General features: G+C 46.3%; 1 protein-coding gene across 1 annotated transcript in view; it reads right to left on the reverse strand.

The window, feature by feature from the left end:
- RAB13 (RAB13, member RAS oncogene family) overlaps positions 1-108 on the reverse strand; it is a 12,551-nt gene extending 12,443 nt beyond the window's left edge. The window contains exon 1 of the mRNA XM_053368734.1: positions 1-108. This exon is cut by the window's left edge and continues 142 nt beyond it. The gene's annotated coding sequence lies outside the window, so the exon portion shown is untranslated.
- Positions 109-7,561: the final 7,453 nt, after the last annotated feature.

Consider the following 7,561-nt stretch of genomic DNA (forward strand, 5'->3'; position numbering starts at 1 on the left):
AAAAGTCTGAGCTGACTCAGCCCCGGGAGGAGTGGATTTCTTCAATGGGCTCTTCTTCCCCCGCCCCCGCGCGCCGCGGACAGCATGAATGAACTTGGCGCTGCTGCTCATTCATGCCCCCAAAGGGAGACCTGACGCCTGGGGGAGTGCGGTGCAGTGGTTAGAGTTCCGGGACCGGGGAGAGGGCAGGGTTTGTAATGTCCTGCTCAGGCCACCGTGAAGCTTGTGTCCTTGAGCCAGTTGCCCGTCTCTCCTACCTTACAGGGTTGTTGTAAGGGGGATGGGAGAGAGCCAGGCATTCCAGCTTTTTTCAGCACTAAAAAGTAGGATAGAAACGGGATACAGAACTAAATAAGAGCCATTCGCAAGGCGCCTGACCACTGATAGTGTCCTTGAGCATGTGCAAAGTACCAAAGGGCCTTCTCGGTGGTGGCACCCGCCCTGTGGAACGCCCTCCCACCAGATGTCAAAGAGAACAACAACTACCAGACTTTTAGAAGACATCTGAAGGCAGCCCTGTTTAGGGAAGCTTTTAATGTTTGGTGCATTACTGTATTTTAATAATTTGTTGGAAGCCGCCCAGAGTGGCTGGGGAAGCCCAGCCAGATGGGCGGGGTATAAACAATAAATTAATATTATTATATAATATTACTTTCCTTGAGTTGCTGCATAGCGACCTTCACAACTCACGCACATGCGCACGTGTTAAGCTGGTGTATGCCCCATACTTTAAAGTACCGTACATGCTTGCACTCAAGGGAATCCTAAGAACTGTTGTTTGCTTCTCACAGAACTACAGTTCCCAGCACCCTTAACAAACTACAGTTCCCAAAGAGGTTCACAACATTAACCTACTATATAAAAAAACAACCAAAGGTTTCCATCTTTTATTATCTGTAATGGACAGAGAGTTGCTGGAGAAACAGGCAGAGGTTCAACACGTGAAACGCTCCCCTCCATTTCTTCTTTATGCCAGGAAAAGCCTCCATTTCGTTTCTTGTTTTCTAGCGGAGGAAAGGCGCAGGATTTAGGTCTGCTAAGCACACCAGGAAAAGAGGGTGTGATCCTGCATCTCGATTTGAGGAAACAATGGCCTGTCTGTATCCGTTACTCCCATCCACTGACTTCAGTCGCACCATGTAGAGTTAACAGCAGGGGATTCCGGCAAATGGTCAATTGGCTTAGATATTTTTAGACTGCATAAAACTCCTGAGGTTGATCAGGGAGTTGTAGAAGAAATCAGAATAATGAAGCATAAATAAACTTTTAGTTGCCATATTTCAAAAAAGTGAAAATCCAGACACAAAATTCGTTGAACAATTTTTGAAGCGAAATCACCAAAAACGATACTCCGGCACTGCTTCAGACTGCAGTATTCTGGCTACGTCCAGTAAATGCCAGACGGACTTCAACTGGTAGGTTGGGAACCCTCAGTGGGTGAGAGCCTGATCCAAGGAGAGTGGAAATAGAAGCACTACCACCGTGAAAATACATGGTAAAAAGTTAATAAATGGCTCACCAAATGCATATTTGGATCCTGGCTTGTAAGACATGCTTGGATCACAGAATGAGAGAACGTGGAATGTCAGAAACAGGAATTGATTATACATATGGCGAAGGTCTGTAGGATCGATTTAGTAATATAGTGTTTTATTTTGTTGCACTGCAAGGCATACACTGAGAAGGAGAAGGAGAAGGAGAAGAAGGAGAAGGAGGAGGAGAAGAAGAAGAAGAAGAAGAAGAAGAAGAAGAAGAAGAAGAAGAAGGAGGAGGAGGAGGAGGAGGAGGAGGAGGAGGAGGAGGAGGAGGAGGAATGTATACCCCACCCATATGGCTAGGTTTCCCCAGCCACTCTGAGCAGCTCCCATCATCATCATCATCATCATCATCATCATCATGTGATAAAACATCAAACAGGGCTGCCTTCAGATGTCTTCTAAAAGTCAGACGGTTGTTTATTTCCTTGACATCTGGTGGGCACCACTACCAAGAAGACCCTCTGCCTGGTTCCCTGTAACCTCACTTCTCACAGTGAGGGAACCGCCAGAAGGCCCTCAGCACTGGACCTCCGTGTCTGGGCTAGACAATGGGGGTGGAGATGCTCCTTCAGGTGTACTGGGCCAAGGCTGTTAAGGGCTTTAAACGCCAGCACCAACACTGTTAGATGTGATTTTTGTGTTTTCCTTTTTAATTTTTTTTATTAAGACTGTAAACTCCTTGAGGGCAGGGATCTATTTTTTACTCGTATGATTCTTTAGGGTGCCATTAACAATGCTGATTGTGCTGTATCACGATACCATTCCAGATGCCTGCTGAAAACATTATTGTTTCAGCAACTCTCTCCAGAAACACATCATTTAGTTATTTGTTCTAAATGTGTTTAATTCTTTTAAATTGTTTTTAGTGATTCTTTTATGCATAATTGTTTTTAATTGGTCTGTGTATTTCATGGTTTTATATAGAATTTAATCTGTTTACTGCTCAGGGATTATTATAAGGAAATATTATACATTTCCTAAATAAAAAGAACCCTATAATGTACTGATAGTAGTTCAGTTCTCTGAGAAACTGCATCAGTGATGCAGAATTCATCTGTAGAAACGGTTTCACTGATTTTTTATAGTCTGTGCGAATGGTTTTGCAGTTATTGCTTTTGGAAATTGTAGTTTGTTTTTTGTATTTTATCATATTTTACATTGTCATACACAACTTTGATGGCTTCAGGCTTTGAAGCGGTTTATAAATGTGTAAAATAAAGAAGAAATAAATATGAAGAGAGGAATTCCAAGGTTTGCAAAAGTGTGTGTGTTTGGGGTTGGGTGAAATCCATTAGGATGCCTGTTTAGAAAACAACAACAACAGATAGACACTTTGTTGTTGTTTAGTTGTTTCGTCATGTCTGACTCTTCATGACCCCCTGGACCAGAGCACGCCAGGCCCTCCTGTCTTCCACTGCCTCCCGCAGTTTGGTCAAACTCATGCTGGTAGCTTCAAGAACACTGTCCAACCATCTCGTCCTCTGTCGTCCCCTTCTCCTTGTGCCCTCCATCTTTCCCAACATCAGGGTCTTTCCAGGGAGTCTTCTCTTCTCCTGAGGTGGCCAAAGTCTTGGAGTCTCAGCTTCAGGATCTGTCCTTCCAGTGAGCACTCAGGGCTGATTTCCTTCAGAATGGAGAGGTTTGATCTTCTGGCAGCCCATGGGACTCTCCTCCAGCACCACTGTTATAGCACAATGAGGACTGAATAGGCCAACGATGCAGAAAATTCTGATTGTTCAGGTGAGGGAATGGCAATCTGGGATGGGATGCAGTCAGACTGGAATGGAATATCCTGGAAAACAGCATGGATGGATGGCAGCCAGAGCAGCAGCTTTCCATGCTGCAGTATTTTGTTGCAGATTCTGCTTTCTTGATGGTGATTATGATGATGATGACTAGTCAGATGAGATAGAATCATAGAATCAGAATTGGAAGAGACCACAAGGGCCATCGAGTCCAACCCCCTGCCAAGCAGGAAACACCATCAGAGCACTCCTGACATATGGTTGTCAAGCCTCTGCTTAAAGACCTCCAAAGAAGGAGACGCCACCACACTCCTTGGCAGCAAATTCCACTGTCGAACAGCTCTTACTGTCAGGAAGTTCTTCCTAATGTTCAGGGGGAATCTTCTTTCTTGTAGTTTGGATCCATTGCTCCATGTCCGCTTCTCTAGAGCAGCAGAAAACAACCTTTCTCCCTCCTCTATGTGACATCCTTTTATATATTTGAACATGGCTATCATATCACCCCTTAACCTCCTTTTCTCCAGGCTAAACATGCCCAGCTCCCTTAGCCGTTCCTCATAAGGCATCGTTTCCAGGCCTTTGACCATTTTGGTTGCCCTCCTCTGGACACGTTCCAGTTTGTCAGTGTCCTTCTTGAACTGTGGTGCCCAGAACTGGACACAGTACTCCAGGTGAGGTCTGACCAGAGCAGAATACAGTGGCACTATTACTTCCCTTGATCTAGATGCTATACTCCTATTGATGCAGCCCAGAATGGCATTGGCTTTTTTAGCTGCCGCGTCACACTGTTGGCTCATGTCAAGTTTGTGGTCAACCAAGTCTCCTAGATCCTTTTCACATGTACTGCTCTCAAGCCAGGTGTCACCCATCTTGTATTTGATACATGCAGGGAGGAAGAGGATAGATCTAGGCTAGAAGAAGAGTCATAGCTCAATGGGTAGAGCTTCATCTGCCTTGCAAGGAGGTCCCAGCTTCAATCCTCAATGGCATCTTCAGGTAGGGCTGGGAGAGAGACCTCTGCGCAGACCCCTGGACTGCTGCTGCCAGTCAGTGTGGGCAATGCTGAGCCAAGATGGACCAAGGATTCCAGCCCAATATATGGCAGCTTCTTATGTTCCTGGGGTGGAAGTACCTATTATAACTAAACAGAACCCTCAGTATTGTCTACACCGACTGGCAGCAGTTTTCCAAGGCTTTGCAGGGAAGACTCTTTCCCAGCCCAACTGGAAATGCTGGCAGGAACTGAACCTGCGGCCTTCTTGCATGCAAATCAAATGCTCTCCCACAAGGTGGGAGCCTCTACCGCTGGGTGGTCTGCACTGTTAATAAGCAATGTTTGCCTCTTGCAATGGATTGGAGTTCTCAGCTGATTTAAAAGCAAGACTTATAGGCAGTTGCAATTATTAGCTTCCTCTGGATTAAAAAAAATTAAAATAATGTTGGAATACTATACAGTGGTACCTCGGGTTACATACGCTTCAGGTTACGTATGCTTCAGGTGACAGACTCCGCTAACCCAGAAATAGTGCCTCAGGTTAAGAACTTTGCTTCAGGATGAGAACAGAAATCGTGCTCCAGCGGCGAGGCAGCAGCAGGAGGCCCCATTAGCTAAAGTGGTGCTTCAGGTTAAGAACAGTTTCAGGTTAAGAACAGACCTTCAGAACGAGTTAAGTACTTAACCCGAGGTACCACTGTACTCACTTCATGTGGGAGCAAATCCAGTTGTGCTCACGGGATTTAATTTTGAGTAAGTATCTATGGGATTGCTTGATCCATCATTTCTCATTCTCATCTTGGCTAACGAGCCACGGCAGAAATATAGCCAATGAATAAAACGGAAATAAAGAAGTAAATCTTGCACCCAAAAAACACTTGGCAGCAGGCGAAGGCCACAGCTTTCACTGGTGGTTCTAAGGCTTGCAATTTGCGGTGGGACACAGATTCAAGGCAGGAGCCCATTTTGTAATGGGCTATGTAACATCACAGAGAGTTATGGCGCTGGCATCATCATCATCACCCTTGCCATGACATCATCTGCCTCCATAGCCCAGAGTGCCTATGGAAGAGCTGGTTCACACCAGGATGATGTCATACCAGGATGATGTCACTCCATTCCCCACGTGGGGTTTTTCATTCATTCATTCATCAAGTTATTTTGATCCCTGCCTTTTAGGGATCACAAGGCAGTTTACAAAACAGGAACCAGGCTTAAAACATGACAATATTTTTTTTAAAAAAACCCTAACGGAGTCCTATCAAAATTAGACAAGTTGACAATAAGTTCAAAGAAACAGGAGGGCAGTTCCAGAGAGGATGGACCATCACTAAAAAAAATATTCTGTCCCTGGTACTCACCAACTTTTGAGGTGGATATGGGAACCCAGGCATGTTCCTAGATGTGCAAGTGGTCCTTCAAATAGCTGGGACCCAAACCATTTTGGTTTTACTTGTGAATACCCACATTTGAATGGGAGCCCAGAAATCAGGAGATAACCTGAGTCAGTGAAGCAAGAGGCGAAATATGTAGGTCGGGTTTTGGCAGCAGTCTCCAAGGGGAGCCCCCTGTAGAAAGCATTACAGTAGTGCAACCCAGACATGACCAACATGTGTGCAATTTGAGGAGAGGCCTCTTTTTTCCTAGACAAGGCTGGAGCTGGGGAAGCAGCCTAAGGTGATTGATGCCCTTTGTGGCCACCTCAACATCTCCATGTATAGAGGTGGGTTCAGGAAAACCAACAGCGATGTCTGAATGCTTCATCGGAGTGAAACTTCAGCCCAAAGCAGCATAATTTACTGTTTTATTACAAATACTACAGCTGCTGCTACTACTACAATGGTACCTCAGGTTACATATGCTTCAGGTTACATATGCTTCAGGTTACAGACTCCACTAACCCAGAAATAGTACCTCGGGTTAAGAACTTTGCTTCAGGATGAGAACAGAAATCGTGCTCCGGCGGTGTGGTGGCAGCAGGAGGCCTCATTAGCTAAAGTGGTGCTTCAGGTTAAGAACAGTTTCAGGTTAAGTACGGAGCTCCGGAACGAATTAAGTACTTAACCTGAAGTACCACTGTACTAGTCAAATCTTACTTCAAGGAACTCAGAGCAGTCTCCGTGGTTCTCTTCCCATTTTATACTTCTAACAACCCTGTAAGGTAGATCAGGCTGACAAGGGCCTAATAATAATATTAATATTTTTATTATTTATACCCAGTCCATCTGGCTGGGTTTCCCCGGCCACTCTGTGCAGCTCCCAACAGAGGACTAAAAACAGAATAAAGCTTCAAACATTAAAAACTTCCCTAAACAGGGCTGCCTTCAGATGTCTTCTAAAAGTCAGATACATGTTTATTTCCTTGGCATCTGATGGGAGGGCATTCCACAGGGCAGGCACCACTACCAAGAAGGCCCTCTGCCTGGTTCCCTGTAACTTCACTTCTCGCAGGGAGGGAACTGCCAGAAGGCCCTCGGATCTGGACCTCAGTGTCTGGGCTGAGCAATGGCGGTGGAGATGCTCCTTCGGGTATACTGAGGATTTGAACCCTGGGTTCCCTTGTCCTAGTCCAAGAACCAGTGGTGGGGCTGCCACGTCAGAATAGGATCTGGGAGACCTGGGTTCAAATGCCACCTCGGCCATGATGCTCACCGGGTGACTTTGGGCCAGTCACTGCCCCTTAGCCAATCCGACCTCACAGAGTTGTTGTGGGAAGGAGATGAGCAGAGAACCATGCATGTCACCTTGAGCTCTTTAGAGAAAAGCAAATAACAAATAAACTCCTTAACCACCTCACAGATGGGGCTGGCAGGATGCGACGTCTAATGTGGAAAGCCACTCTGGTGTATTTGAAGGTGCGGGGTGAGTTTAGTCCTGGGTTCAAATCTCCACCCAGCCATGAAGCTCACTGGGTGAATTTGAGCCAGCCTAGCTTACCTCATAGGGACGCGGGTGGCACTTTGGGTTAAACCACAGAGCCTAGGACTTGCCGATCAGAAGGTTGGCGGTTCGAATCCGCACGACGGGGTGAGCTCCCATTGCTCAGTCCCAGCTCCTGCCAACCTAGCAGTTCGAAAGCATGTGAAAGTGCAAGGAGATAAATAGGTACCACTCCGGCGGGAAGGTAAACGGCGTTTCCGTGCGCTGCTCTGGTTCGCCAGAAGCGGCTTAGTCATGCTGCCCACATGACCCGGAAGCTGTACGCCGGCTCCCTCGGCCAATAAAGCGAGATGAGCGTCGCAACCCCAGAGTCGGCCACGACTGGACCTAATGGTCAGGGGTCC

This window comes from Podarcis raffonei, chromosome 16 (genome assembly GCF_027172205.1).
Source record: "Podarcis raffonei isolate rPodRaf1 chromosome 16, rPodRaf1.pri, whole genome shotgun sequence".
In the NCBI taxonomy this organism is placed as follows: Eukaryota; Metazoa; Chordata; class Lepidosauria; order Squamata; family Lacertidae; genus Podarcis; species Podarcis raffonei.